Here is a 23,111-nt window from a genome sequence, read left to right on the forward strand (position 1 = left end):
GCCAAATTGATAGTAAACAATGTGGTGACAGAGGAGTTTAAAATTGAAAAAGGGACACGGCAGGGGTGCCCTCTATCCCCCCTATTGTTTATTTCAGTTCTGGAGGTGCTATTGAACATGATTAGAAAGGACCGGTTGGTACAGGGAATTGAGGTCGGAGTGAAACAATATAAATTGAAAGCATTTGCAGATGACCTGGTATTAACATTACAGGAGCCAGTCTCTAGTACTAAAAGAGTGTTAGAATTAATTTCTGACTTTGGTCGGGTGTTGGGATTTAAGCTGAACAAGCAAAAAACTAAGGTTTTAGCAAAAAATTTGACAACTACAGAAACAGATGAGTTCCTGAAAGAAACAGAATTAAATGTGGTTAAAAAAGTAAAATACCTAGGGGTGTATCTGACCTCCAAAAATTTGAATTTGTTTAAAGACAACTACGAGAAATGTTGGTCAGAAATCAAAAGAGATTTGGAAACGTGGTCAAGATTGAAACTTTCCTTGTTGGGCCGAATAGCAACTATAAAGATGAATGTATTGCCAAAAATGTTATTTTTGTTTCAGGCCCTACAGATCGTGGACAAGGTGGAATGTTTTGGAAAGTGGCAGAAGGATATTTCTAAGTTTGTTTGGCAGGGCAAAAAGCCCCGAATAAAGTTTAAAATATTAACTGATGCGAAAGAAAGAGGGGGATTTGCCCTGCCAGACTTGAGGTTATATTATGAATCCGCAGCCTTCTGCTGGTTGAAAGATTGGATCTTACTGGAAAACACTGATGTCCTAGATCTGGAAGGGTTTGACAATGCTTTTGGGTGGCATGCATATTTGTGGTATGACAAGGTTAAAGTGCACAAATTGTTTAAAAACCACATTGTTAGGAGAGCAATTTTAATGGTCTGGACAAAATATAAAGACTTATTGGAGAGTAAGACTCCGAGGTGGCTCTCACCGGTGGAGGCCAAGGCACGTAAGAGACTTAACATGGAGGCCAATTGGCCTAAATATGGGGAAATAATTGAAAAGATTGGAGACAATTGGAGGTTGCAGAGCTTGGAAAAATTAAAAAACAAGGTGCGAGATTGGTTGCATTATGCACAAATTCAAGAGGTTTTTAAAGTAGACAAGAAGGTTGGATTCCAGGTGGAAAAATCGAAACTAGAGACAGAACTGTTAGAACCAAAAAGTAAACTACTTTCGAGAATGTATAACCTGCTGCTTAAATGGAATACTCAGGATGAGACAGTCAAATCCGCCATGATAAAGTGGGCGCAGGATTTGGGGCATAACATTATGTTTGAAGACTGGGAAAGGTTATGGAACACCGGAATGAAATTTACGGCATGTAGTGCCTTGAAGGAAAACATTATGAAAATGATATACCGGTGGTACATGACCCCAGTCAAGCTTGCTAAGATATATCACCTGTCTGATAATAAATGTTGGAAATGTAAAGAGGCGGAAGGGACATTTTTTCACCTCTGGTGGACCTGCCCGAAAGTGAAGGCCTTTTGGGAGATGATTCATAATGAACTAAAAAAGGTACTTAGATTTACCTTACCTAAGAAACCAGAGGCCTTCCTCCTGGGCATGGTGGACCAGAGAGTGCTTAAGAAGGACAAAACTTGTTTTATGTACGCTACTACAGCAGCAAGGATCCTGATTGCAAAGCATTGGAAGACACAAGATTTACCCACACTGGAGGAATGGCACACGCAGTTGATGGACTACATGGAACTGGCCGAAATGACTGGCAGAATCCGAGACTTGGGAGAAGAAACAATTGAGGAGGAATGGAAAAAATTTAAGGACTATCTGAAAAAACATTATAAGCTGTATGAATGTTAAAAAATGCACCTTTTAGGAAATTCTAGCTTCAGTAATGTTAAACTAAAGAAATGGAAATTAAGGCACAAGAAGTCAGAGATAGAATAATGAAACAACTTTATTGTGTTTAAATGAAAATGTACATGATTTGGGTTATAACACATTTGAAATTGGGTAACATGATAAAATGAAGGACACAACAAGTATTGAAACAAGTTAACAAATTGCTGATGTTATGTATCACAGAGAATGCAGGGTTGGGAGGACGTGGGGAAGTCCAGTAGACTTGGAAAAAAGAACAAGAAAATTTGTAACCTTTCTACTTTACTCTTATAATATGTTCTTTATTCTTTTTTCTGTATTTCACAAACTCAATAAAAAATATTATTAAAAAAAGAGACCTGAGGAGGGGAGAGCTACATTTATAGGGACAGGGAACTAGCTAGAAAGGATACATTTTGGAGGGAACAATATCAGGCAATCACAGTCCTGCCTTTTGGAGGAAACCAATAAGACAGAGGATCCAAATACAGCAGCTTAAATGAACCAATAGTAGCTGTACCCTCTGGAACCAAAAGGCAGTTACTTTACCCTAATGCAAATACAGACAATAATAATACAGATATAAAATCCTTTGACTCAATACACAACAATTTATATGCAGAATGCATCATGCGAAAGGCTGGGCTGGATGAATCCCAAGCTGGAATTAAGATTGCCGGAAGAAATATCAACAACCTCAGATATGCAGATGACACAACCTTGATGGCAGAAAGTGAGGAGGAATTAAAGAACCTTTTAATGAGGGTGAAAGAGGAGAGCGCAAAATATGGTCTGAAGCTCAACATCAAAAAAACGAAGATCATGGCCACTGGTCCCATCACCTCCTGGCAAATAGAAGGGAAAGAAATGGAGGCAGTGAGAGATTTTACTTTCTTGGGCTCCATGATCACTGCAGATGGTGACAGCAGCCACAAAATTAAAAGACGCCTGCTTCTTGGGAGAAGGGCAATGACAGGCCTAGACAGCATCTTGAGAAGTAGAGACATCCCCTTGCCAACAAAGGTCCGTATAGTTAAAGCCATTTTTTTCCCAGTAGTGATGTATGGAAGTGAGAGCTGGACCATAAAGAAGGCTGATCGCCGAAGAATTGATGCTTTTGAATTCTGGTGCTGGAGGAGACTCTTGAGAGTCCCATGGACTGCAAGAAGATCAAACGCATCCATTCTTAAGGAAATCAGCCCTGAGTGCTCACTGGAAGGACAGATCGTGAAGCTGAGGCTCCTGTACTTTGGCCACCTCATGAGAAGAGAAGACTCCCTGGAGAAGACACTGATGCTGGGAAAGATGGAGGGCACAAGGAGAAGGGGGCGACAGAGGACCAGATGGTTGGATAGTGTTTTCGAGGTTACCAGCATGAGTTTGACCAAACTGCGGGAGGTAGTGGAGGACAGAGGTGCCTGGCGTGCTCTGGTCCATGGGGTCACGAAGAGTCGGACACGACTAAACAACTAAACAACAACAGCCTAGGGAAGTTTTTTTAATGTTTACTGTTTTATTACCTTTTTATATGTTTTGGAAGCCGCCCAGAGTGGCTAGAGCAACCCAGGCAGATGGATTTGGTATAAATACAGTGGTACCTCGGGTTACATATGCTTCAGGTTACATATGCTTCAGGTTACAGATGCTTCAGGTTACAGACTCCGCTAACCCAGAAATAGTGCTTCAGGTTAAGAAATTTGCTTCTGAGAACAGAAATCGTGATCCGGCGGCGCGGCAACAGCAGGAGGCCCCATTAGCTAAAGTGGTGCTTCAGGTTAAGAACAGTTTCAGTTTAAGAACGGACCTCCGGAACGAATTAAGTACTTAACCTGAGGTACCACTGTAGTAAAATTCTTGTTACAGAACAGGGCACCCCTATTTTCATCGGAGAAATGTTGGAGGGTATGCTTTTGTCCTCACCTCAGTTTTGACTACGGGCTCCTCACACAGCTCCTGACTCACGACAGTGTGTTGCCCATAGCTCAGTTCTGACTAAAGGATTTTATGCAGCCACTGCTGGCGGGGACCTTTTGGGACCCAAAATATCCAACGCCACTAACTTCTGGTGTACTTTTTAACATAATAGTGTAAACAGGGATCAACATACAAACACTGAGAAGCCATTCCCCCCCGCCCCACTACTTTATATGGAAACAACTGGAAAAACCTCTGTGATTGAGGCTATCAACATGGCGCCTTTTTCTACAACGAACACTTCTAGGGTCATTCTTACTACTGCTTTACTACTACTTTACTACTACTTTACTACCACTTTACTACCACTTTACTACTACTTTACTATCACTTTACTACTACTTTACTACCACTTTACTATCACTTTACTACTACTTTACTACCACTTTACTACTGATTTACTACTACTTTACTACTGCTTTACTACCACTTTACTACTACTTTACTACAACTTTACTATCACTTTACTACTACTTTACTACTACTTTACTACTACTTTACTACCACTTTACTACTGCTTTACTACTACCTTACTACTGCTTTACTTCCATTTAACTACTATTTTTCTACAATTTTACTACAACTTTACTACTACTTTAAAGTTCTTTTACTGCTATTCCACCACTTTAGTATTGGACCATTTTACTACCGCTTTACTACTTCTTTACTACTATCTTACTGCTGTTTCACTACTGCCTTACTACCATTTTACTACTATTTTACTACTGCGTTACTACTACTTTACTGCTATTTTACTGCTACTATTCCACCACTTTACTATTGTTTTACCATTACTTACCAGCTACTTCCCTACTGGTTTACTATTGCTTTACTACCACTTTACTTCCACTTTCCTACTGCTACATTATTACTTATACTACTTTACTATTTATACCCCTATTTATACAGTAGACCTTCCTGAACAATGGCATGCCTGTCTATAGTAACAAATAGTATTGTTACTATAATATAGTATTTGTACTATAGTAACAAATAGTATTGTTACTATATTGTTACGACAACTTAACCTGCTTTACTAATGCGTGACAAAGCTGCATTTGGTGAGCCAGCGCAGCACACGGAAACGCCGTTTACCTTCCCGCCAATAAGCGGTCCCTATTTATCTACTTGCACCCGGGGTTGCTTTCGAACTGCTGGGTTGGCAGGCGCTGGGATCAAGCAACAGGAGCGCACCCAGCCGCATGGATTCGAACCGGCGACCTTTTGATCGGCAGGCCCTAGGCGCTGAGGCTTTTACCCACAGCACCACCCGCATCCCTACGCCAACTTGACCGGCAGAAAAATATTTTTTTGAAAAAATCCCTAAGCCCCGGGGTCACAATTTGATCAAAAGTCTGACTTTCAACCATTCACTCTAAAATGGTGCCAAACGGTTGCAAATGCTCCCCTGAGAGGTTTGGCGGTCGAAACAGAAGGCTTTTTATCTCAGGAAAAGAAATCAGTCCTCGACAACTTAACCGGCAGAAAAAGATTTTTTTGAAAAAATCCCTATGCCCGGGGTCACAATTTCATTCAAAAATCTGACTTTTGGCCATTCACTCAAAAATGGTGCCAAACGGTTGCAAATGCTCCCTTGAGAGGTTTGGCGGTCGAAACAGAAGGCATTTTATGAAAGGAAAAGAAATCAGCCCTCGACAACTTAACCTGCTTCACTAATACTTTACTACCACTTTACTACTACTTTACTACCACTTTACTACTACTTTACTACAATTTTTCAACTACTTTACTACCATTTTACTACTGCTTTATTACCGTTTTACTACTGCTTTACTACCGCTTTACTACTACTTTACTACCATTTTACTACTACCTTACTACTGCTTTACTACCATTTTACTACTATTTTTCTACAATTTTACTACTACTTTAAAGCTATTTTACTGCTATTCCACCACTTTACTATTGGACCATTTTACTACCGCTTTACTACTTCTTTACTACTATCTTACTGCTGTTTCACTACTGCCTTACTACCATTTTACTACTATTTTACTACTGCGTTACTACTACTTTACTGCTATTTTACTGCTACTATTCCACCACTTTACTATTGTTTTACCATTACTTAACTGCTACTTCCCTACTGGTTTACTATTGCTTTACTACCACTTTACTTCCACTTTACTACTGCTACTTTATTACTTATACTACTTTCCTATTTATACCCCTATTTATACAGTAGACCTTCCTGAACAATGGCATGCCTGTCTATAGTAACAAATAGTATTGTTACTATTTTATTAATTGTATATACTGCCCTTCATCCGTAGATTTAAGGTTGGTTTACGACTTAAAAATGCAAGGTAAAAAACACAAAATACACAATAAAAACAAGAACAAGAACAAACCAATAAGCCTCCTCCCTCAACCTCTCCTTTGGCTTGTCCTTCACTGATGACTTCTCTCTTGTTCCTTGATCTTAATTTCCTCACTTTTGCAAACCTTCCAGTTGTCCCTAATTTTGCCGGGACAGTCCCAGATTTATTGAAGCTGTCCTGGTTTCTGATGTTATCCTGCTTTTCCTTAGGACGTCCCTATGTTCATGGGAGAAATGTTGGATGGTATGGAGTTATACATAGAATAGAATGATAAAATGATCTTGATACCAATCCAAGGCAGACCTTTTAACATCACAGTAATCCAAGTTTATGCACCAACTACTGGTGCTGAAGAAACTGAAACTGACCAATTCTATGAAGACTTACAACACCTTATAGAAGTGACACCAAAGAAGGATGTTCTTCTCATTATAGGGGATTGGAATGCTAAAGTAGGGAGGCAAGAGATAAGAGGAACAACTGGCAAGTTTGGCCTTGGAGATCAAAACGAAGCAGGGCAAAGGCTAATAGAGTTCTGTCAAGAGAACAAACTGGTCATCACAAACACGCTTTTCCAACAACACAAGAGACGACTCTACACATGGACATCACCAGATGGGCAGCATCGAAATCAGATTGATTATATTCTCTGCAGCCAAAGATGGAGAGGCTCTATACAGTCAGCAAAAACAAGACCTGGAGCTGACTGTGGCTCAGATCATCAGCTTCTTATAGCAAAATTCAAACTTAAACTGAAGAAAGTAGGGAAAACCACTGGGCCGGTAAGATATCATCTAAGTCAAATCCCTTATGAATACACAGTGGAAGCGACGAACAGGTTTAAGGATTTAGATTTGGTGGACAGAGTGCCTGAAGAACTATGGATGGAGGCTGGTAACATTGTACAGGAGGCAACAACGAAAACCATCCCAATGAAAAGGAAATGCAAGAAAGCAAAGTGGCTGTCCAACGAGGCCTTACAAACAGCGGAGGAGAGAAGGCAAGCAAAATGCGAGGGAGATAGTGAAAGATACAGGAAATTGAATGCAGATTTCCAAAGAATAGCAAGGAGAGACAAGAAGGCCTTCTTAAACGAGCAATGCAAACAATAGAGGAAAACAACAGAATGGGAAGAACCAGAGATCTGTTCAAGAAAATTGGAGCTATGAAAGGAACATTTCGTACAAAGATTACCATAATAAAGGACAAAAGTGGTAAGGACCTAACAGAAGCAGAAGACATCAAGAAGAGGTGGCAAGAATACACAGAGGAATTATACCAGAAAGCTATGGATGTCTCGTACACCCCAGGTAGTGTGGTTGCTGACCTTGAGCCAGACATCCTGGAAAGTGAAGTCAAATGGGCCTCAGAAAGCACTGCAAATAACAAGGCCAGTGGAAGTGATGGTATTCCAGCTGAACTATTTAAAATTTTAAAAGATGATGCTGTTAAGGTGCTACACTCAATATGCCAGCAAATTTGGAAAACTCAGCAGTGGCCAGAAGATTGGAGAAGATCAGTCTACATCCCAATCCCAAAGAAGGGCAGTGCCAAAGAATGCTCCAACTACCGCACAATTGCACTCATTTCACACGCTAGCAAGGTTATGCTTAAAATTCTACAAGGAAGGCTCAAGCAGTATGTGGATCGAGAACTCCCAGAAGTGCAAGCTGGATTTAGAAGAGGCAGAAGAACCAGAGACCAAATTGCAAACATGCGCTGGATTATGGAGAAAGCTAGAGAGTTCCAGAAAGACATCTACTTCTGCTTCATTGACTACGCAAAAGCCTTTGACTGTGTCGACCACAGCAAACTATGGCAAGTTCTTAAAGAAATGGGAGTGCCTGATCACCTCATCTGTCTCCCGAGAAATCTCTATGTGGGACAAGAAGCTACAGTTAGAACTGGATATGGAACAACTGATTGGTTCAAAATTGGAAAAGGAGTACGACAAGGCTGTATTTTGTCTCCCTGCTTATTTAATTTATGTTGTGACGTGGGGTTTGTGATTTCAGCTCTCTTGACATAATATGCTGGAGACAGTTCTCTAGTAACACTTCTTTATTAAAGCAAACAAGACTGAGACCTGAGGAGGGGAGAGCTACATTTATAGGGACAGGGAACTAGCTAGAAAGGATACATTTTGGAGGGAACAATATCAGGCAATCACAGTCCTGCCTTTTGGAGGAAACCAATAAGGCAGAGGATCCAAATACAGCAGCTTAAATGAACCAATAGTAGCTGTACCCTCTGGAACCAAAAGGCAGTTACTTTACCCTAATGCAAATACAGACAATAATAATACAGATATAAAATCCTTTGACTCAATACACAACAATTTATAGAAGACACTGATGCTGGGAAAGATGGAGGGCACAAGGAGAAGGGGGCGACAGAGGACCAGATGGTTGGATAGTGTTTTCGAGGTTACCAGCATGAGTTTGACCAAACTGCGGGAGGTAGTGGAGGACAGAGGTGCCTGGCGTGCTCTGGTCCATGGGGTCACGAAGAGTCGGACACGACTAAACGACTAAACAACAACAACCTAGGGAAGTTTTTTAATGTTTACTGTTTTATTACCTTTTTATATGTTTTGGAAGCCGCCCAGAGTGGCTAGAGCAACCCAGGCAGATGGATGTGGTATAAATACAGTGGTACCTCGGGTTACATATGCTTCAGGTTACAGATGCTTCAGGTTACAGACTCCGCTAACCCAGAAATAGTGCTTCAGGTTAAGAAATTTGCTTCTGAGAACAGAAATCGTGATCCGGCGGCGCGGCAACAGCAGGAGGCCCCATTAGCTAAAGTGGTGCTTCAGGTTAAGAACAGTTTCAGTTTAAGAACGGACCTCCGGAACGAATTAAGTACTTAACCTGAGGTACCACTGTAGTAAAATTCTTGTTACAGAACAGGGCACCCCTATTTTCATCGGAGAAATGTTGGAGGGTATGCTTTTGTCCTCACCTCAGTTTTGACTACGGGCTCCTCACACAGCTCCTGACTCACAACAGTGTGTTGCCCATAGCTCAGTTCTGACTAAAGGATTTTATGCAGCCACTGCTGGCGGGGACCTTTTGGGACCCAAAATATCCAACGCCACTAAATTCTGGTGTACTTTTTAACATAATAGTGTAAACAGGGATCAACAAACACTGAGAAGCCATTCCCCCCGCCCCACTACCTTATATGGAAACAACTGGAAAAACCTCTGTGATTGAGGCTATCAACAAGGCGCCTTTTTGTACAACGAATACTTCTGAGGTCATTCTTACTACTGCTTTACTACTACTTTACTACTACTTTACTACCACTTTACTACTACTTTACTACCACTTTACTACCACTTTACTACTATTTTACTACTACTTTACTATCACTTTACTACTACTTTACTACCACTTTACTACTGCTTTACTACTACTTTACTACTGCTTTACTACAACTTTACTACTACTTTACTACCACTTTACTACTAATTTAATACCACTTTACTACTTCTTTCCTACTGCTTTACTACAATTTTACTACTGCTTTACTACCGCTTTACTATTACTTTACTACCATTTTATTACTACCTTACTACTGCTTTACTACCATTTAACTACTATTTTTCTACAATTTTACTACAACTTTACTACTACTTTAAAGTTCTTTTACTGCTATTCCACCACTTTACTATTGGACCATTTAAATACCACTTTACTACTTCTTTACTACTATCTTACTGCTGTTTCACTCCTGCCTTACTACCATTTTACTACTATTTTACTACTGCGTTACTACTACTTTACTAATATTTTACTGCTACTATTCCACCACTTTACTATTGTTTTACCATTACTTAACAGCTACTTCCCTACTGGTTTACTATTACTTTACTACCACTTTACTTCCACTTTACTACTGCTACTTTATTACTTATACTACTTTACTATTTATACCCCTATTTATACAGTAGACCTTCCTGAACAATGGCATGCCTGTCTATAGTAACAAATAGTATTGTTCCTATAATATAGTATTTGTACTATAGTAACAAATAGTATTGTTACTATATTGTTACGACAACTTAACCTGCTTTACTAATGCGTGACAAAGCTGCATTTGGTGAGCCAGCGCAGCACACGGAAACGCCGTTTACCTTCCCACCAGTAAGCAGTCCCTATTTATCTATTTGCACCCGGGGTTGCTTTCGAACTGCTAGGTTGGCAGGCGCTGGGACCAAGCAACAGGAGCGCACCCAGCCGCGTGGATTCGAACCGCCGACCTTTTGATCGGCAGGCCCTAGGGGCTGAGGCTTTTACCCACAGTGCCACCCGCATCCCTACGCCAACTTAACCGGCAGAAAAATATTTTTTTGAAAAAATCCCTAAGCCCCGGGGTCACAATTTGATCAAAAATCTGACTTTCAACCATTCACTCTAAAATGGTGCCAAACGGATGCAAATGCTCCCCTGAGAGGTTTGGCGGTCGAAACAGAAGGCTTTTTATCTCAGGAAAAGAAATCAGTCCTTGACAACTTAACCGGCAGAAAAAGATTTTTTTTTGAAAAAATCCCTATGCCCCGGGGTCACAATTTCATTGAAAAATCTGACTTTCGGCCATTCAATCAAAAATGGTGCCAAACGGTTGCAAATGCTCCCTTGAGAGGTTTGGCGGTCGAAACAGAAGGCATTTTATGAAAGGAAAAGAAATCAGCCCTCTTAACCTGCTTCACTACTACTTTACTACCACTTTACTACTACTTTACTACCACTTTACTACTACTTTACTACAATTTTTCTACTACTTTACTACCATTTTACTACTGCTTTACTACCGTTTTACTACTGCTTTACTACCGCTTTACTACTACTTTACTACCATTTTACTACTACCTTACTACTGCTTTACTACTATTTAACTACTATTTTTCTACAATTTTACTACTACTTTAAAGCTATTTTACTGCTATTCCACCACTTTACTATTGGACCATTTTACTACCGCTTTACTACTTCTTTACTACTATCTTACTGCTGTTTCACTACTGCCTTACTACCATTTTACTACTATTTTACTACTGCGTTACTACTACTTTACTGCTATTTTACTGCTACTATTCCACCACTTTACTATTGTTTTACCATTACTTAACTGCTACTTCCCTACTGGTTTACTATTGCTTTACTACCACTTTACTTCCACTTTACTACTGCTACTTTATTACTTATACTACTTTCCTATTTATACCCCTATTTATACAGTAGACCTTCCTGAACAATGGCATGCCTGTCTATAGTAACAAATAGTATTGTTACTATTTTATTAATTGTATATACTGCCCTTCATCCGTAGATTTAAGGTTGGTTTACGACTTAAAAATGCAAGGTAAAAAACACAAAATACACAATAAAAACAAGAACAAGAACAAACCAATAAGCCTCCTCCCTCAACCTCTCCTTTGGCTTGTCCTTCACTCATGACTTCTCTCTTGTTCCTTGATCTTAACTTCCTCACTTTTGCAAACCTTCCAGTTGTCCCTAATTTTGCCGGGACAGTCCCAGATTTATTGAAGCTGTCCTGGTTTCTGATGTTATCCTGCTTTTCCTTAGGACGTCCCTATGTTCATGGGAGAAATGTTGGATGGTATGGAGTTATACATAGAATAGAATGATAAAATGATCTCGATACCAATCCAAGGCAGACCTTTTAACATCACAGTAATCCAAGTTTATGCACCAACTACTGGTGCTGAAGAAACTGAAATTGACCAATTCTATGAAGACTTACAACACCTTATAGAAGTGACACCAAAGAAGGATGTTCTTCTCATTATAGGGGATTGGAATGCTAAAGTAGGGAGGCAAGAGATAAGAGGAACAACTGGCAAGTTTGGCCTTGGAGATCAAAACGAAGCAGGGCAAAGGCTAATAGAGTTCTGTCAAGAGAACAAGCTGGTCATCACAAACACGCTTTTCCAACAACACAAGAGACGACTCTACACATGGACATCACCAGATGGGCAGCATCGAAATCAGATTGATTATATTCTCTGCAGCCAAAGATGGAGAGGCTCTATACAGTCAGCAAAAACAAGACCTGGAGCTGACTGTGGCTCAGATCATCAGCTTCTTATAGCAAAATTCAAACTTAAACTGAAGAAAGTAGGGAAAACCACTGGGCCGGTAAGATATCATCTATGTCAAATCCCTTATGAATACACAGTGGAAGTGACGAACAGGTTTAAGGATTTAGATTTGGTGGACAGAGTGCCTGAAGAACTATGGATGGAGGCTGGTAACATTGTACAGGAGGCAACAACGAAAACCATCCCAATGAAAAGGAAATGCAAGAAAGCAAAGTGGCTGTCCAACGAGGCCTTACAAACAGCGGAGGAGAGAAGGCAAGCAAAATGCGAGGGAGATAGTGAAAGATACAGGAAACTGAATGCAGATTTCCAAAGAATAGCAAGGAGAGACAAGAAGGCCTTCTTAAACGAGCAATGCAAACAATAGAGGAAAACAACAGAATGGGAAGAACCAGAGATCTGTTCAAGAAAATTGGAGCTATGAAAGGAACATTTCGTACAAAGATTACCATAATAAAGGACAAAAGTGGTAAGGACCTAACAGAAGCAGAAGACATCAAGAAGAGGTGGCAAGAATACACAGAGGAATTATACCAGAAAGATATGGATGTCTCGTACACCCCAGGTAGTGTGGTTGCTGACCTTGAGCCAGACATCCTGGAAAGTGAAGTCAAATGGGCCTCAGAAAGCACTGCAAATAACAAGGCCAGTGGAAGTGATGGTATTCCAGCTGAACTATTTAAAATTTTAAAAGATGATGCTGTTAAGGTGCTACACTCAATATGCCAGCAAATTTGGAAAACTCAGCAGTGGCCAGAAGATTGGAGAAGATCAGTCTACATCCCAATCCCAAAGAAGGGCAGTGCCAAAGAATGCTCCAACTACCGCACAATTGCACTCATTTCACACGCTAGCAAGGTTATGCTTAAAATTCTACAAGGAAGGCTCAAGCAGTATGTGGATCGAGAACTCCCAGAAGTGCAAGCTGGATTTAGAAGAGGCAGAAGAACCAGAGACCAAATTGCAAACATGCGCTGGATTATGGAGAAAGCTAGAGAGTTCCAGAAAGACATCTACTTCTGCTTCATTGACTACGCAAAAGCCTTTGACTGTGTCGACCACAGCAAACTATGGCAAGTTCTTAAAGAAATGGGAGTGCCTGATCACCTCATCTGTCTCCCGAGAAATCTCTATGTGGGACAAGAAGCTACAGTTAGAACTGGATATGGAACAACTGATTGGTTCAAAATTGGAAAAGGAGTACGACAAGGCTGTATTTTGTCTCCCTGCTTATTTAATTTATGTTGTGACGTGGGGTTTGTGATTTCAGCTCTCTTGACATAATATGCTGGAGACAGTTCTCTAGTAACACTTCTTTATTAAAGCAAACAAGACTGAGACCTGAGGAGGGGAGAGGACCTCCGGAGGTGGCGCAAAACGGCAATGGCGGTCCTCTTTACTCTGTGAAGAGGGGCTCCGCAAAAAAGGGTCGTCCTCTGCGGCAAAGCGGAGACCCATCAAGAAAAACCACAGGCAGAGCGAGCCTGTGGTCGTGGGACTCGGCGGGCGCCAAAAGCCCCCCCAGAAACGAAGAAGGAACCCTGTAAGGGGCTCCGGAACGTGAAAGGGGGAGCGGCGCTGTTAGTTCATCGCTCTTTTCGTGGATGCTGCTGCTGATGAGCGCCGACCTTTCTTCTTGAAAACATCGAAATTGGCTGCAACATACCCGTGAGTAAGGGGAACTAAATATCGGACTAAAATTTTGGAATTTGGCTGAAAACGGGAGGCGAGTAACAGGAAGTCCGTCTCCCGATCTTGCTAACTAGATCAAAGCAACGGTTCAGAAGAGCGCTGAAGCGTTTAAAAGGGATTGCAAAAGCAAAACGAGGGTGTATTTGATAGACTTTGTAGTGAAAAGACAAGCAGGAAATCTTTGTAAAATCTGTGGACTTTATTCTTGGAACTTTCTTCCTAATTTTGAACTATGCGGAGTTAAAAGGGACAACCCAGCTGTCGGACTGTCAGTGTGCAAAAGAGAACTGTCAAACTGCTGATACTGTTATTGGAGTTTAAACTGATACATAGACTGAGACATTAACGTTTAAACACTGTTGCTGGGACCTTTCTTGACACCTTGTGGCCTTTTTTCAAGAAATAGAAAGCCCGGGGAACCTTCCTTTTGTGCTCTGGAACTACTAAGATTTAATATAGGGAACATAAGAACTTCAATGGCGGAAAAGAGTTCTCTCCTTCCTTGAAACTTTGAAATACCCCCCCTAGAGGATTGTGGAGACATAGAGGCCTGGGAACTGTACTTTATTGTGATTTTCTGTGGTTAAATTGTTTACACTCTGGACTTGTCTGACTTATGGAACAAAAGAAAATTTGACCTTGAACAGAGGCAGGTGTGGAATGAGTGGCTCAGGGAGAACAAGAGCAGCTAAAGCTAAAGAAAAAGAAAAGAAACCAGTGCAACTTGTTCAAACAACCCTATCTCATCAACGAAGATCATCTGTCCCAACTGTGCTGACAGCACAGGAGGTGGAAGCTGAAGAGCCTGCTGCAGAAGATATGGCAACTGGAGGATCTGAAATAGTCCTGAAACAAATTTTGGAACAACTGGCAATTTTAAATCAAAAAGTGGACAATCAATCATCAAAAATTGACCAAGCTACATCCTCTATTAGTAAATTATCTGAGCAGGTTTCCCAGCACACTCAGGCAATTGAGAAATTGCAAGGAGCCACGGCTGAAAACTATAAATTAGCTGTGGAAGCCAGTCAAAAAGCAGAACAGGCGAACAAAAAGGTTGATGAGATCAAGGGGGAAGTAAGGCCTCTGAAAAGACAGGTAGGGGAACAACAAGCCTACCTGTCATTGGTTGAATTGAAAAGTAAGGAAAATAATCTCAGGTTAAGGGCCATCCCAGAACTGGAGGAAGGAAATTTACAGGGATTTTTAACACTTTTGTTCTCCAAATTCTGGGGGATTGAGGAAGACAAGGATTTTAAAATTGTGACGGCTTTTAGACTGGGAAAATCGATAAAGAAGGATAAGTCCAGAGACTGTTTGGTTATTTTGAGATCAAGAGAGGAAAGAGACAAGATACTAGGCCTACATTTTAAAAAATCTTTGGAGATAGAAGGTAAAAAGGCTGAAATTTACAGAGACATACCCAAACATCTTTTGGATCTCAGGACCACTTACACAGATTTGACCAAACTGCTGAGATACAACACAATCCCTTATAGGTGGGAGTTTCCGCAAGGACTATCATTTACTTACAAAGGAAGGAAAGTAAGAATTAAAACACCTGAGGACCAACAGAAGTTCTTACACGACCACGAGAAGGACCTCCAGAAAGGAGCCACAGCTTCTTGGCCACCACCACCACCGGGACCATCTCCAAAACCTACACCGTCTGGATCTGGACCAGCATTACCACCTCCGGGATCGGAGGGAAACCTAGACACCCCACTGTAGGACCCACCAATTAGACCAGGATGTCGTTGCAGCTTCTCAGTTGGAATATAAATGGCGGAAATTCTCCGGAAAAAAGAAGAAAAGTATTTCATATTTTGAAAAAAGAACAATTGGACATTATTTGCCTGCAAGAAACGCATGTGACAAGGCTCCACAGAAAAGTGCTAATTAATAAAAGACTAGGCCAAGAATTTATTTCTTCGGATAAAGTTAAGAAAAGAGGAGTGGTGATATATGCAAAGGAGAGCCTGTCACCGAAACTTTTATTTAAAGACGAACACGGCAGAATTTTGGCGATTGAAATTCAGACACAAGGAGAAAAAATTTTGATATTAGGAATATATGCTCCAAATGAAGGAAAATCGGAATTTTTCAGGAAGCTGCATGAGATTATGCTGGACTACTTAGACTACAACAACATTATTATGATGGGTGATATGAATGGGGTGGTGTCTGTAAATATGGATAAGTCGCAAAGCGCTAACATAACGAAAGATGGTAGACTACCTAAAACTTTCTTTGAAATGACTGACAATGTGGACTTAATTGACATATGGAGGGTTAAGAACCCCCTAGGAAAAGAAGGAACTTTCTTTTCTGAAGCTCATCTGACATGGACACGAATCGACCAAATATGGATAACTAGAGGACTGGCACCCAAGACTAGAAAGGTGGAAATCTGCCCAAAAACCTGCTCCGACCATAACGCTTTGAAAATGGAACTGAGACTAAATACAATCGGATCCTTTAGATGGAAAATGAATGACACCTTACTAAGGGACGAGAAGATTGTTAAGAAGGCCCAAAAAACTTTAAAAGACTATTTTGAGATAAATTTAAATACCACTGTGGAAAAAAGAACAATCTGGGACGCAAGTAAAGCAGTCATGAGAGGGTTTCTAATACAACGAAATACGATCAAGAAAAAGCTCTGGAATGAAAAGAAGGAGAAGATATTGGAAAAAATAAGAGATGGAGAGAAAAAACTAAGATCCAGGCCCAAGTCGAAGGAAGTGCTGAGAGAAGTGAAATTTTTCCAAGCACAATATTTGAAATTGATAAATCAAGAGGTGGAATGGAAAATTAAACAAATGAAACAAAGATCTTTTGAATCAGCAAATAAGTGTGGGAAACTGCTAGCATGGCAGTTGAAAAAGAGACAAAAACTTAATACAGTTACAAATCTAGAGATTGAAGGGAGAATGGTTCAGAAACCCGAGGAAATTAGAAAGTGCTTCCAGAGATATTTCAAAGAACTTTATTCACAAGGGCCACAGAAAGATTCGGAGGTGGACCAATTTCTTAAAACCAACGGATTACAGAAAATACCTCAGGAAATGAGAACAATCCTGAATAGTAATATCACACAGCAAGAAATTGAAAGTGCCATTCAGAACCTCCAATTAGGCAAATCTCCAGGCCCTGATGGACTTACCTCCAAATATTATAAGGTTCTGAAGGACTACTTGATACAACCTTTGTTGGAGGTTTGTAACCAGATTATGGAGGGGAGGAAGGCACCGGAAACGTGGAAAGAAGCCTTCATCACATTGATACCCAAACTAGAAACTGAAAAGACCCAGCTTAAGAACTACCGCCCCATCTCACTCCTAAATGTGGATTACAAAATTTTTGCAGACATTTTGGCAAGTAGGTTTAAAAAAGTGCTTAATGAAGTGATCCATAAGGACCAGGCAGGCTTTCTCCCTGGTAGGCATTTGTTTGACAACACAAGAAACATCATCGACATTTTGGAACTTTTACAAACAAATCTCAACACTAGAGCGGTGTTAATCTTTATTGATGCGGAGAAAGCCTTTGACAACATTTCTTGGATGTTTATGAAGAAAAATTTGGAAGGGATGGGAGTGGGGCGGGGGTTTGAAAATGGAATAGAAGCAATATATTCAGAACAAAAAGCCAAATTGATAGTAAACAATGTGGTGACAGAGGAGTTTAAAATTGAAAAAGGGACACGGCAGGGGTGCCCTCTATCCCCCCTATTGTTTATTTCAGTTCTGGAGGTGCTATTGAACATGATTAGAAAGGACCGGTTGGTACAGGGAATTGAGGTCGGAGTGAAACAATATAAATTGAAAGCATTTGCAGATGACCTGGTATTAACATTACAGGAGCCAGTCTCTAGTACTAAAAGAGTGTTAGAATTAATTTCTGACTTTGGTCGGGTGTTGGGATTTAAGCTGAACAAGCAAAAAACTAAGGTTTTAGCAAAAAATTTGACAACTACAGAAACAGATGAGTTCCTGAAAGAAACAGAATTAAATGTGGTTAAAAAAGTAAAATACCTAGGGGTGTATCTGACCTCCAAAAATTTGAATTTGTTTAAAGACAACTACGAGAAATGTTGGTCAGAAATCAAAAGAGATTTGGAAACGTGGTCAAGATTGAAACTTTCCTTGTTGGGCCGAATAGCAACTATAAAGATGAATGTATTGCCAAAAATGTTATTTTTGTTTCAGGCCCTACAGATCGTGGACAAGGTGGAATGTTTTGGAAAGTGGCAGAAGGATATTTCTAAGTTTGTTTGGCAGGGCAAAAAGCCCCGAATAAAGTTTAAAATATTAACTGATGCGAAAGAAAGAGGGGGATTTGCCCTGCCAGACTTGAGGTTATATTATGAATCCGCAGCCTTCTGCTGGTTGAAAGATTGGATCTTACTGGAAAACACTGATGTCCTAGATCTGGAAGGGTTTGACAATGCTTTTGGGTGGCATGCATATTTGTGGTATGACAAGGTTAAAGTGCACAAATTGTTTAAAAACCACATTGTTAGGAGAGCAATTTTAATGGTCTGGACAAAATATAAAGACTTATTGGAGAGTAAGACTCCGAGGTGGCTCTCACCGGTGGAGGCCAAGGCACGTAAGAGACTTAACATGGAGGCCAATTGGCCTAAATATGGGGAAATAATTGAAAAGATTGGAGACAATTGGAGGTTGCAGAGCTTGGAAAAATTAAAAAACAAGGTGCGAGATTGGTTGCATTATGCACAAATTCAAGAGGTTTTTAAAGTAGACAAGAAGGTTGGATTCCAGGTGGAAAAATCGAAACTAGAGACAGAACTGTTAGAACCAAAAAGTAAACTACTTTCGAGAATGTATAACCTGCTGCTTAAATGGAATACTCAGGATGAGACAGTCAAATCCGCCATGATAAAGTGGGCGCAGGATTTGGGGCATAACATTATGTTTGAAGACTGGGAAAGGTTATGGAACACCGGAATGAAATTTACGGCATGTAGTGCCTTGAAGGAAAACATTATGAAAATGATATACCGGTGGTACATGACCCCAGTCAAGCTTGCTAAGATATATCACCTGTCTGATAATAAATGTTGGAAATGTAAAGAGGCGGAAGGGACATTTTTTCACCTCTGGTGGACCTGCCCGAAAGTGAAGGCCTTTTGGGAGATGATTCATAATGAACTAAAAAAGGTACTTAGATTTACCTTACCTAAGAAACCAGAGGCCTTCCTCCTGGGCATGGTGGACCAGAGAGTGCTTAAGAAGGACAAAACTTGTTTTATGTACGCTACTACAGCAGCAAGGATCCTGATTGCAAAGCATTGGAAGACACAAGATTTACCCACACTGGAGGAATGGCACACGCAGTTGATGGACTACATGGAACTGGCCGAAATGACTGGCAGAATCCGAGACTTGGGAGAAGAAACAATTGAGGAGGAATGGAAAAAATTTAAGGACTATCTGAAAAAACATTATAAGCTGTATGAATGTTAAAAAATGCACCTTTTAGGAAATTCTAGCTTCAGTAATGTTAAACTAAAGAAATGGAAATTAAGGCACAAGAAGTCAGAGATAGAATAATGAAACAACTTTATTGTGTTTAAATGAAAATGTACATGATTTGGGTTATAACACATTTGAAATTGGGTAACATGATAAAATGAAGGACACAACAAGTATTGAAACAAGTTAACAAATTGCTGATGTTATGTATCACAGAGAATGCAGGGTTGGGAGGACGTGGGGAAGTCCAGTAGACTTGGAAAAAAGAACAAGAAAATTTGTAACCTTTCTACTTTACTCTTATAATATGTTCTTTATTCCTTTTTCTGTATTTCACAAACTCAATAAAAAATATTATTAAAAAAAGAGACCTGAGGAGGGGAGAGCTACATTTATAGGGACAGGGAACTAGCTAGAAAGGATACATTTTGGAGGGAACAATATCAGGCAATCACAGTCCTGCCTTTTGGAGGAAACCAATAAGACAGAGGATCCAAATACAGCAGCTTAAATGAACCAATAGTAGCTGTACCCTCTGGAACCAAAAGGCAGTTACTTTACCCTAATGCAAATACAGACAATAATAATACAGATATAAAATCCTTTGACTCAATACACAACAATTTATATGCAGAATGCATCATGCGAAAGGCTGGGCTGGATGAATCCCAAGCTGGAATTAAGATTGCCGGAAGAAATATCAACAACCTCAGATATGCAGATGACACAACCTTGATGGCAGAAAGTGAGGAGGAATTAAAGAACCTTTTAATGAGGGTGAAAGAGGAGAGCGCAAAATATGGTCTGAAGCTCAACATCAAAAAAACGAAGATCATGGCCACTGGTCCCATCACCTCCTGGCAAATAGAAGGGAAAGAAATGGAGGCAGTGAGAGATTTTACTTTCTTGGGCTCCATGATCACTGCAGATGGTGACAGCAGCCACAAAATTAAAAGACGCCTGCTTCTTGGGAGAAGGGCAATGACAGGCCTAGACAGCATCTTGAGAAGTAGAGACATCCCCTTGCCAACAAAGGTCCGTATAGTTAAAGCCATTTTTTTCCCAGTAGTGATGTATGGAAGTGAGAGCTGGACCATAAAGAAGGCTGATCGCCGAAGAATTGATGCTTTTGAATTCTGGTGCTGGAGGAGACTCTTGAGAGTCCCATGGACTGCAAGAAGATCAAACGCATCCATTCTTAAGGAAATCAGCCCTGAGTGCTCACTGGAAGGACAGATCGTGAAGCTGAGGCTCCTGTACTTTGGCCACCTCATGAGAAGAGAAGACTCCCTGGAGAAGACACTGATGCTGGGAAAGATGGAGGGCACAAGGAGAAGGGGGCGACAGAGGACCAGATGGTTGGATAGTGTTTTCGAGGTTACCAGCATGAGTTTGACCAAACTGCGGGAGGTAGTGGAGGACAGAGGTGCCTGGCGTGCTCTGGTCCATGGGGTCACGAAGAGTCGGACACGACTAAACAACTAAACAACAACAGCCTAGGGAAGTTTTTTTAATGTTTACTGTTTTATTACCTTTTTATATGTTTTGGAAGCCGCCCAGAGTGGCTAGAGCAACCCAGGCAGATGGATTTGGTATAAATACAGTGGTACCTCGGGTTACATATGCTTCAGGTTACATATGCTTCAGGTTACAGATGCTTCAGGTTACAGACTCCGGTAACCCAGAAATAGTGCTTCAGGTTAAGAAATTTGCTTCTGAGAACAGAAATCGTGATCCGGCGGCGCGGCAACAGCAGGAGGCCCCATTAGCTAAAGTGGTGCTTCAGGTTAAGAACAGTTTCAGTTTAAGAACGGACCTCCGGAACGAATTAAGTACTTAACCTGAGGTACCACTGTAGTAAAATTCTTGTTACAGAACAGGGCACCCCTATTTTCATCGGAGAAATGTTGGAGGGTATGCTTTTGTCCTCACCTCAGTTTTGACTACGGGCTCCTCACACAGCTCCTGACTCACGACAGTGTGTTGCCCATAGCTCAGTTCTGACTAAAGGATTTTATGCAGCCACTGCTGGCGGGGACCTTTTGGGACCCAAAATATCCAACGCCACTAACTTCTGGTGTACTTTTTAACATAATAGTGTAAACAGGGATCAACATACAAACACTGAGAAGCCATTCCCCCCCGCCCCACTACTTTATATGGAAACAACTGGAAAAACCTCTGTGATTGAGGCTATCAACATGGCGCCTTTTTCTACAACGAACACTTCTAGGGTCATTCTTACTACTGCTTTACTACTACTTTACTACTACTTTACTACCACTTTACTACCACTTTACTACTACTTTACTATCACTTTACTACTACTTTACTACCACTTTACTATCACTTTACTACTACTTTACTACCACTTTACTACTGATTTACTACTACTTTACTACTGCTTTACTACCACTTTACTACTACTTTACTACTACTTTACTACCACTTTACTACTGCTTTACTACTACCTTACTACTGCTTTACTTCCATTTAACTACTATTTTTCTACAATTTTACTACAACTTTACTACTACTTTAAAGTTCTTTTACTGCTATTCCACCACTTTAGTATTGGACCATTTTACTACCGCTTTACTACTTCTTTACTACTATCTTACTGCTGTTTCACTACTGCCTTACTACCATTTTACTACTATTTTACTACTGCGTTACTACTACTTTACTGCTATTTTACTGCTACTATTCCACCACTTTACTATTGTTTTACCATTACTTACCAGCTACTTCCCTACTGGTTTACTATTGCTTTACTACCACTTTACTTCCACTTTCCTACTGCTACATTATTACTTATACTACTTTACTATTTATACCCCTATTTATACAGTAGACCTTCCTGAACAATGGCATGCCTGTCTATAGTAACAAATAGTATTGTTACTATAATATAGTATTTGTACTATAGTAACAAATAGTATTGTTACTATATTGTTACGACAACTTAACCTGCTTTACTAATGCGTGACAAAGCTGCATTTGGTGAGCCAGCGCAGCACACGGAAACGCCGTTTACCTTCCCGCCAATAAGCGGTCCCTATTTATCTACTTGCACCCGGGGTTGCTTTCGAACTGCTGGGTTGGCAGGCGCTGGGATCAAGCAACAGGAGCGCACCCAGCCGCATGGATTCGAACCGGCGACCTTTTGATCGGCAGGCCCTAGGCGCTGAGGCTTTTACCCACAGCACCACCCGCATCCCTACGCCAACTTGACCGGCAGAAAAATATTTTTTTGAAAAAATCCCTAAGCCCCGGGGTCACAATTTGATCAAAAGTCTGACTTTCAACCATTCACTCTAAAATGGTGCCAAACGGTTGCAAATGCTCCCCTGAGAGGTTTGGCGGTCGAAACAGAAGGCTTTTTATCTCAGGAAAAGAAATCAGTCCTCGACAACTTAACCGGCAGAAAAAGATTTTTTTGAAAAAATCCCTATGCCCGGGGTCACAATTTCATTCAAAAATCTGACTTTTGGCCATTCACTCAAAAATGGTGCCAAACGGTTGCAAATGCTCCCTTGAGAGGTTTGGCGGTCGAAACAGAAGGCATTTTATGAAAGGAAAAGAAATCAGCCCTCGACAACTTAACCT

The sequence above is a fragment of the Podarcis gaigeae genome, assembly GCF_964106915.1.
Source record: "Podarcis gaigeae genome assembly, chromosome: 4".
Classification (NCBI taxonomy): domain Eukaryota; kingdom Metazoa; phylum Chordata; class Lepidosauria; order Squamata; family Lacertidae; genus Podarcis; species Podarcis gaigeae.